Source organism: Gorilla gorilla, chromosome 12 (assembly GCF_029281585.2).
Source record: "Gorilla gorilla gorilla isolate KB3781 chromosome 12, NHGRI_mGorGor1-v2.1_pri, whole genome shotgun sequence".
NCBI lineage: Eukaryota > Metazoa > Chordata > Mammalia > Primates > Hominidae > Gorilla > Gorilla gorilla.
In genome coordinates, this window is record NC_073236.2 from 31,719,577 (window position 1) to 31,730,485 (window position 10,909).

The 10,909-nt window shown below is 39.3% G+C and overlaps 1 pseudogene; it reads left to right on the forward strand.

Moving 5' to 3' along the window:
* LOC129523584 (ankyrin repeat domain-containing protein 18B-like) overlaps positions 1–10,909 on the forward strand; it is a 35,581-nt pseudogene that overhangs the window by 12,557 nt on the left and 12,115 nt on the right.

The following is a 10,909-nucleotide window of genomic DNA, read 5'->3' on the forward strand; positions in this document are numbered from 1 at the left end:
TTTGCTATCTTTACAGATCAAATAAGAAAATAGCAGTGATCAGCATGAAGCTCCTTATGGAGAAAGAGCAGATGAAATATTTTCTCAGCACTCTTCCTACAAGGCGAGACCCAGAGTCACCTTGTGTTGAAAATCTTACTAGTATAGGACTCAACAGAAAATATATTCCCCAAACACCCATAAGAATTCCTATTTCAAGCCCACAGACTTCAAGTAACTGCAAGAACTCCTTGACTGTGGTTAGTTACATGACCATTTCTCTTTTGGGTTTCATTTCTCTAATATAATTCTTGTTTTTAATTTGGTGAAATACTGAGTTCTGTTGACTTATGCATGTTTAGTAAAGATCATAATTAGCTGTGTTAACACAGAAAGGAAATGGGAACTTTACATTTTTTAATTCCCTGGAGCTCTCATTTTCAAGAGATACCCGTTTACTAACTTTATTCAATAAATGTGACTAAACTGACACATTTAAAATGTCTTTAAAAGCTGCATTTAAGTTAGGTTTTAGAAATTGCATATTATTGCCTGATAACTGATGATATAGTTTGAGATGCTTTGGCTTACTCTCTAATTGATTATAGTTTAGCTGTGGTTCATACTGCCCCCCCTTTTTTTTAATTGAGACAGTGTTTCACTCTATTGCCCAGGCTGGAGTGTTGTGGCACCATCTTGGCTCACTGCAACCTCCACCTCCCAGGTTCAAGCGATTTTCCCGCCTCAGCCTCCCAAGTAGCTGAGACTACAGGCACCTGCCATTACACCCAGCTACTGTTTGTATTTTTAGTAGAGACAGGGTTTCACCATATTGGCCAGGCTGTTCTCAAACTCCTGACCTTGTGATCTGCATGCCTCAGCCTCCCAAAGTGCTGGGATAAGAGGCATGAGCTACCACGTCCAGCCCATGCCACTTTTAAAGTTTCTTTGCACCAGCCAGGTGTGGTGGCTCATGTCTGTAATCCCAGCACTTTGGGAGGCTGAGGTAGGTGTGTCACAATGTCAGGAGTTCAAGACCAGCCTGGCCAAGATGGTGAAAGTACAAAAAGTAGAAAAAAAAAAAATTAGCCAGGTGTGGTGGAGAGCACCTGTAATCCTAGCTACTAGGGAGGCTGAGGCAGAGAATTGCTTGAACCCAGGAGGCGGAGGTTGCAGTGAGCTGAGATCGTGCCACTGAACTCCAGCCTGAGTGACAGGGTGAGACTTCATCTTGAATATAAAAAATTTAAAAAAAAGTTTATTTGCACCATCTCAACTCTTCCCACCCATAATCACAACTGAATGATTGGCATCCAAACAGTTTACCACATATAGATGTTTATTATTTAGTAGAATCCAAAATAATTGCATTTTATGAATTAAACAAAACACTAAAATGTTCATTTCCATTTTTATGTTCAAAGCTTTGTGTTTGGCCAGGTGCCGTGGCTCACACTTACAATCCCAACATTTTGGGAGGCCGAGGCAGGTGGATCACCTGAGGTCAGGAGTTTGAGACCAGCCTGGCCAACATGATGAAACCCATCTCTACTAAAAATACAAAAATTAGCAAGGCATGTTGGCAGGCATGTGTAATCTCAGATACTCGGGAGGCTGAGGCGGGAGAGTCACTTGAACCCGGGAGACAGAGGTTGCAGTGAACCAAGATCATACCACTGCACTATAGCCTATGTGATGGAGACTCTGTCTCAAAAAAAAAAAAAAAAAAAAGATTTGTGCTTTTCTTACATAAGAGTACATCCTCTGACTATAAAAATCCTGGAAGAAAACCTAGGAAATACTCTTCTGGACTTCATACTTCTCAATTAATTTATGGCTAAGTCCTCAAAAGCAATTGCAAGAATAACAAAAATTGACAAGTATGATCTAATTAAGCTAAAGAGCTTCTGCACAGCATGAGAAACTATCACAGGATTAAACAGACAGTGTAGAGAATGGAAGAAAATATTCACAAACTATGGATACAGCAAACACCTATTATCCAGAATCCATAAGAGATCTAAACAAATCAACAAGCAAAAAATAAATAACACCATTAAAAATGGGCAAAGGACGTGAACAGACACTTATCAAAATAACACATGTAAGTGGCCAACAAACATATTAACAAATGCTTACCATTGTTAATCATCAGAAAAGTGCCAAACAAAACATCAGTGAGATACCATTTCACACCAGTCAGAATAACTTTTGTTGAAAAGTAAAAAGAAAAAAATAAAGATGTTGGGGAAGCAGTGGAGAAAAGGGAACACACACTGTTTGTGGCAATGTAAATTAGTTCAGCTACTATGGAGAGCAGTTTGGAAATTAAGAACTAAGGATGACCGTTGGATGCAGCAATCCCATTACTGTACTAGGGGTATACCTAAAGGACAATAAATCATTGTAATAAAAAGATGCTTGCACATGTGTGTTCATTGCAGCACTATTCAAAGCAGCAAAGACATGGAGTCAATCCAGGTGCATCGAAGGCAGATTGAAAATCCAAGGTAGATTGGAATGTTCCATACATACCATGGAATACTATGCAGCCAAGAAAAGAACAAAATCATGTCCTTTGCAGCAACATGGATGCAGCTGGAATCCACTATCCTAAGCAAACTAACACAGAAACAGAAACCAAATATCTCATGTTTTCACTTATGTGGGAGCTACACATTGGGTGCACATTGTCATAAACCTGGGAACAATAGACACTGGGAAATAAGAACAGGGAGGGACAGAGTGGGCCAGGGTTGGAAAACTACTTATTGGGTCCTATGCTTACTACCTGTGTGATGGGTTCCACTGTACTCCAAACCTCGGCATCCCTCAATATACTCTTGGAAGAAGCCTACACAGGTACCACCTTAATTTAGAATACAAACTAGAAAAAATCAAACAAACAAAAAAAAAAAAGAAAAATTTACTATTAAAAGAGTTTACTATAAGTAGAGAATAGAAATTTCTTTTTAAGATAAAATTTATTGATGTAAAAAAATTGGATTAAACTTGTATAAAGGGCAGAGTTTTGCTAAGAATTTCAAAGCAATGCATTCATTGCAAAAGATGACTTTAATTATTTAATTTTTTTTTTTTTTTTTTTTTTTTGAGACAAGGTCTCACTGTATCACCAGGCTGGAGTGCAGTGGTGCAATCTTGGCTCACTGCAACCTCCACCTCCTGGCTTCAAGCAATTCTCCTGCCTTAGCCTCCTGAGTAGCTGGGACTACAAGTGTGCACCACCATGCCCAGCTAATTTTTGTATTTTTAATAGAGACAGGGATTCCCCATGTTGGCCAGGATGGTCTCGATCTCCTGACCTCATGATCTGCCTGCCTTGGCCCCCCCAAGTGCTGGGATTACAGGCATGAGTCACCACACCTGGCCATTGTTTAACCTTTGTACTAATAAAACACTACCTTTCTAAAATCATGTATATGCAGTAGACCAATATTAACTGTATTTTTGTCTGATTACTCTAAACAGCATTACACAGGTGCATCCTCTGTTATCTAAACTTAAAATAAGTAGAAATTTTACTTTATTTATGTGATTATTTTTCTATTTAAGCAAACTTCAAGTTATGTCTAGTCACTAAAAATACTAAAGGCCGCATTTTGTAAGTGATACATTATTTGCATGATAATGTTTCTTGTTTAACTTAAACATTATTATAATTTTTACTTATTTTAGATGGAGCTGGACTGTGTAGAACAAATAATTAGAGAAACAAAGAGAAGTATGTTGCCAAAATTTATTAATTACATTTAGGTTTATTTTAGAAATTAAGTGTAAATAACAAATGGCATTCCTTTTCATTGTTTGGTTAGTAGATACTATGTCAAGTATTTTTTTTCTTACACACATGTAATGCAAGATGTGAAAACAAAAACTTTCACAGAGAAGACTGTACTTATGCACCATAAATTCATCATGTTCCATAGCTTAAAAAATTCCCAAGAAGTCTATGCATCTGTTTTTTACTGGCTCTACACTTTCTTAAGTTTTGCCATCGTCATGGAACTGTCAGCCAGCACACTGAAACGATTCTCAGAAAACAAAGGCATCACCAAGTTCTCAGGGTTTTGGTACAGATTGAAGGCCAACAGACCTCAGACTCATTTTGAAATCCTTAGCTGGGCAATAACCCTTCATAAGCAGTCACTTGACAGGTGACATTTTAAATCTCCTATCATTTACTGTGTCATTGGCTTACATCTGTTCTCAGGAAAAGTTCCAAATTTTTCACCATGAAATAAAAACACCCACGTCAATGTGATTCTTGTCAAGTTACTCAGCCTTGTTTTTTGCCACTTACCGCACTCTACCCTTTGCTCTAGCACCAAAGTGGAGGAGAGTAGAACTCCGCAGGGCTCTTCCTCACCTCAGGCTCTTTGCCTTCGCCTCTTCCCTCTATCTGGCAAGCTTTTCCTTGTCCTTCAGGGATCAACCTATGTTATCTCCTCCACCAGAAAGCCCACGATAGTGACATAAAAGTGGGATAGATGTCCCTTTCGTGTGTTCCAGTAGTGCCCTGCTGTATACCTGTCATGGTATCTATGACACTCTGTGGACCTTGCCTACCTGTCTGTTTTTTTAGGTTATAGCATATGACTATTGGGAGGTGGACCATGCCATCTTCATCTTGGAATTCCAGTGCTGGTTCTAGTACCTTAGCACGTGGCTGTTGATTACATGAATGAAGAATGAAAAACCTCTGATATTTAAACACAATAGAATTAATGCCATGTGTAAATTATTTAATAGTAATTTTGTATTGTAAATGTACATAGATATTTCTCATTCTTACTAACTCTGATAAAGTTCTCAACTCTTTAGTATTTAAACTCACATTTAGTTAACTGAAGTGTTTTAGGTAAAGAACATAATTCTTTCTTTTTCTTTCCAGTTGTTGCTGTGTTGAACACTTGCTCCCGTCTACTTACCTCTCTATAATCCACTGGTAAGCCACAGCTAATGAAGAGAATGTTTAACCATAAAGTCTTAAGGAAAAAATTTATTATTTAAAAGATTATAAAACTTTATTACTGGGCTGTTTACACAAGATTTTAATTGTTTCTCATAAAATATATAACATTACAATCTTTACTGAAGTAGGATGTTTTTGTATCACATGTGTGATGATAATTTATAGGGTAATTTAAATGATGTTTTTTAGCCTCCTTAAGTTTTAAGTGGATCTTGCAAATGAACACCAGTATTATTGAGTTTGACGTACTCAAATTGCCCAAATGTCAGCTGTTTAAACAGCCAAACAACCAAGTCATCATTGATACTTTAGTAAAGGTCATCGAAGGCTTCTTTGCATTTTACAGCTTTTACTACTTAGGGGAGTTAAGGAGTACCTGCCAGGCTTGTCCATGCTAATGTGACAATTTTCTTTTTGTAGTTGAACCGTATTTTGTGGGGAGATACTTTGAGGCTCTGTAAATATCCAGTTACTTCTCAGAACCCACTAGATTTAGCATTTCATGGATGACTTGTGTTTGAACAATTATTACTATGATGGTTGCCAGATGATTATTTTCTTCTCTTCTTTGCTGTACATGGAGAAGTAGAACCAATAAATAACTGAGAAGGGAAAGCTCATGATTCTGGTGCTCCAATTCCCCAAGATTAGGCCAGTGGTAGACATTTCAAGCTGACTTCATGTCTTTTTTATTTGTCTTCGTTACTCTGTCAGCACTTTTTTAGTTTCTGGAACAAGATGTTCTAAGCTAATGTTGTATTTTCTCTGCTCCAGCCATGGAATGAGTGATTTTTCTTAGAAGCAGAGGTGGAGCCACTGAGGAAGCACAGACGAGCCCTCCCCAGCACGTGCTCACTGGTCCCCAACAGAAGAACCACTGCCACATCCATGAGGTACCAAGAAACTAGCAAAGGGCCTTCTGGCTGTCTGGGCACAGTCCTCATGTGGTCCCTGGCTCAGCCTCAAGGGTTCTGCATTAGTCTTCCTGTAGCCTCTGTGCTGTGTCTGTAGATCGGGACTCTGTGGGTAGGGCCCTGGGATGCCCAACAGCACAAGATGTCTCATCTGCCAAATGTCCCTGTCTTCCTTCCACTCTGACACTCAGGAATAGGCTACGTGGCATGTCCAGGCAGTGCCAGGCCACCTCACTATCTCCTTTGAGATTGGCCCAGAGGGCTTTTGGGGTGAGTGTGGAGCTGGGAACCTGGAGCCTGAGGCCAGCTGTCTCTCCCTCTGTCTTGGAGGAAAAGCCATGTCCCAAAAAAAACCCCAGGGCCTGACCTCTGGACACACATACAGGGAGGGAGGGTCTGTGGGCTGAGGGGGGCATTGTAATGAGACTTTGAGCACGCTGCTCAGGGGCCTGGTCAGTGGACCATGCTCAGAGATGACCTGGTCATCAGGACCTAGTCAGTTGGGACGTGGTTAGTGGTGGCCTCCTCAGTAAAGGCCTCATCAGTGGGGACCTGGTGACCTAGTCATTGGAAGCCCGGTTCATGGGGACCTGGTCAGTGATGGTCTTCTTAGTGATGCCTGATGGGTTGGAACATAAACAATGAAAAACTGGTTGGTGGGGCCTATACAGTATACTAGGGGCCTGGTCAGTGTGGGGCCTTAGTGGCTTGGAGCCTCGTCAGTGAGGGCCTGGTCAGAGGGGGCTCGGTCAGCTGGGGACTGATCCATGGAAAATTGTTCAGTGGGGGTCAGGTGAGCAGCGACCTGGTCAATTGTGGTCTTTTTTTTTTTTTTTTTTTTTCTTTGTTTGAGACGGAGTCTCGCTCTGTCGCCCAGGCTGGAGTGCAGTGGTGCAGTCTCGGCTCACTGCAAGCTCTGCCTCCCAGGTTCACGCCATTCTCCTGCCTCAGCCTCCCGCGTAGCTGGGACTACAGGCGCCCGCCACTGCGCCCGGCTAATTTTTTGTATTTTTAGTAGAGATGGGGTTTCACCGTGGTCTCGATCTCCTGACCTCGTGATCCGCCCACCTCAGCCTCCCAAAGTGCTGGGATTACAGGCGTGAGCCACCGCGCCCGGCCAATTGTGGTCTTGTCAGTGGGAACCTGGTCAGTGGGGACCAGGTCAGTGGGAAATTGGTCAGTGAGGTCTCGCCTATGAGGCCTATTAAGTGTGAGCCTGGTTAGGAAGACATGGTCAGTGGGGACTTGGTCAGTGGGAACTGGTAAATGGAGGAGTGGTCATTCGAGGCCTCATCAGTGGGAAACTGGTCCTGGGCGGCTGGTCAGTAGGAACCTGGCCAGCTGGCCACTGTGTGACCTCAGGCAGGGGGTTTGTCTGTGGAGTCTCCTTGCCTCCATCTGCAGGGAAGGTGAGTCAGGGCACCTTGGAGGGTGGCTGGAAAGAGAAGGTGAGAAGATGTGTTGAATCCAGCACCACTTGGCAGACCTACAACTTTACACATGACTTGTGTTCCACCTAGAGGGGGTGCCAGCCCTCTCTGCTGTGCCTGGTGCCCCTCCTCTCTCTGAATCCCCAGGACCACCATGGGTGGGGAAGGCAGAGATTGGGGAGCACCTGTAGAAGCTCTAATGCTGGCCATGAGCCCTCAGTGATGGCCTGGGTGCGCCTGTGACTGGAGAAGCTAGGCCTGGCCAGAGAAGCAAGAGAAACACACACACACATATGTGCACACACACACAGGCACACACACATGCACAAACACACTGCATCCACACATGTCAGTTCAGCAAATATTAGATCTAAAGGGAGAGACAGACTGCATTTCAATAATAGGAGACTTCAACACCCTACTTTCAGCACCAAACAGATCATCCAAAGAGAAAATCAGCAAAGGAACATTGGACTTAAACTACACTCTAGAGCAAATAAACCTAACTTTTACAGAAAATGTCATTCAACAGCTGGAGAACGTGTATATATTCTTCTCATGAGCACATGGAGCATTCTTCAGCATAGACCATATGTTAGGCCACAAAACAAGTCTCAACACATTTTTAAAAATTAAAATCACATCAAGTATCTTTTTTGACCACAATGGAATAAAACTAGAAATCAATAACAAGAGGAATTTTGGAAAATGCACCAATACAACATGTTCCTGAACAACCAAGGGGTAAATAACGAAATTAAAAAGAAAATTTAAGAATTTCTTAAAACAAATAAAAATAGAAACACAACATACCAAAATTTATGTTATATGTCAAAAGCAGTAGCAGTACTAAGAGGGGTAGTTTATGGAAATAAATGCCTATATAAAAAGGTAGAAAGATTTCAAATATGATGATGCACCTCATGAAACTAGAAAAGCAAGAATAAATCAAACCCAAAATTACAGGAAGAAGAAATACTAAAGATCACAACAAAAGTAAATAAAATTGAGACTAAAAATATGAAAGATCAACCAAATGAAAATATTGTTTTGAAAAGGTAGACAAAATCAACAAATCTTTAGGTAGACTAATGAAAATAAAAACTCAATGGAATAGAATCAGAGATAAAAAGGAGACATTATAACTGATAAAACAGAAATACAAAAGATCATTACAGACCATTATGAACAACTTAAATCAACAAATTGAAAACTTATAAAATAGATACATTCTTGAACACATATAACCTACCAAGATTGAACCATGAAGAAACAGGAAACCTGAATAGAACAATAATGAATAATGTGATTGAATCAGTAATAAAAAGTCTAACAAAGAAAAGTCTAGGACCATATGGCTTTACAGATGAATCCTACCTAACTTTTAAAGATAAGCTAATGCCAATTATTCTGAAACTATTTTGAAAAATCAAAGGGGAGAGAATGCTTCCAAATCTTTTTTAAGGCCAGCATTACCCTGATACCAAAACCAGACAAGGACACAAGAAAAGAAAACTATAGGCCAATATTTTTAATGAGCATAAATGCAAAACTCGTTTTAAAAAAAACCCTAGAAAACAAAATCCAACAGCACAGAAAAAAGATTATACACCATGATCAGGTGGTATTTTCCCCCAGGGATGCAAGGATGCTTCAACCTACAAATATCAATAAATGTGATACATCACATACATCACATCAAGATAAAAAAGAACAAAACCTTGTGATTATCTCAATAGACACAGAAGTAGTGTTTGATAAAATTCAACTCCTCTTTGTGATTAAAAAAAAAACCCTCTCAACAAATTAGGTATAGAAGGAACATACCTTAAAACATTAATGTTCGTATATGATAAACCCACAGTTAACATCGTACTGAATAGGGAAAAGTTGAAAGCCTTTTCTCTAACATAGAACAAGACAAAGATATTCACTTTTCCCTAAGATCCTTCCTCTAAGATCTAGAACAAAACAAGGATATTTACTTTCACCACTTTTATTGAAAAGTGGTCAATCACATCGTTTTCTTTTATTGAAAAGTGGTGAAAGAGTCCTAGACAGAGCTATTAAAAAAGAAATAAAGGGCATTGGAAAAGAGGAAGTCAAATTGTCAGTGTTTGCAAATGACATGATCTTATATTTAGGATAAGCTAAAGACTTCTCTAAAAAGCTGTTACAACTGGTTAACTATTTCAGCAAAATGGCAGAATACAAAATCAACATACAAAAACCAGTAGCGTTTCCATATGCCAATAGTGGACAATCTGAAAATCAAGGAAGCAATCCCATTCACCATAGCTACAAAAATATAAAATGCCTAGGAATAAATTTAACCAAAGAGGTAAAAGATCTGTACAATAAAAACTGTAAAACACTGATAAAAGAAATTGAAGAGGACACAAAAAATAAAAAAACTCATATTCATGAATTAGAAAAATTAATATTGTTAAAATGTCCATACTACCCAATGTTAACTATAGACTCAAGACAATTCCTATCAAGTGACATTCTTCACAGATATAGAAAAAGCAAGCCTAAAATTCGTGTGAAACCACAAAAAAGCCTGAATATACAAAGCAACCCTGAACAAAAAGAACAAAGCTGGAGACATCACACTATCTGACTTCAAAATATACTACAAAGCTGCAGTGATAAAAAATAAAAAGCATGTTTATGGCATAAAAACAGACATATACACCAAAGAAATAAAATAGAGAACACAGAAACAAATCCATGTATTTATAGCCAACTGATTTTCCTCAAAGGCCCTAAGAACATACAATGGGGAAAGAACAGTATCTTTAATAAATGGTGCTGGGAAAACTGAGTAACCATATGCAGAAGAGTGCAACTTGACCCTGATCTCTCACCATATACAAAAATCAACTTAAAATGGATTACAGAGTTAAATGTAAGCCTCAAAACTGTGAACCTACTAGAACAAAACTTAGGTAAAATCCTTCAGGACATTGGTCCGAGCAAAGATTTATTGAGTAACACCTCAAAAGCACAGGAAACCACAGCAAAAATTGACAAATGGGATTACATCGAGTGAAAAAGCTTCTGCACAGGAAAGGAAAAAATCAACAACGTGAAGAGACAACCTACAGAATGGGAGAAAATATTTGCAAAGTATTCATCTGATAAGGGATTAATAATCAGAATACACCATGATGCTCAAACAACTCAATAGCAAAAAAAAAAAAAAACAAATAATCTGATTTTGAAATGGGCAAAAGATCTGAATAGACATGTTTCTCAAAAGAAGAAAATCAAATGGCCAACACATAAATGAAAAAATGCTCAGCATGATTGATGATCACAGAAATGCAAATCAAAATCACAACGAGATATCCTTGCACCCCAGTTAAAGTGGCTATTATGAAAAAGACAGAAAATGACAAATGATAAGGAGGATGTGGAGAAAGGGAAATGCTCATACACTGCTGGTAGGAACGTAAATTCGTACAGCTACTGGAAATCTCCACACTGGAAAACAGTGTGGAGATTTGTCAATAAAACTAACCATAGACCTACCATATGATCCAGCAATCCCACTAGTTGGTAGGTATATGGCCAAAAGATAAGAACTC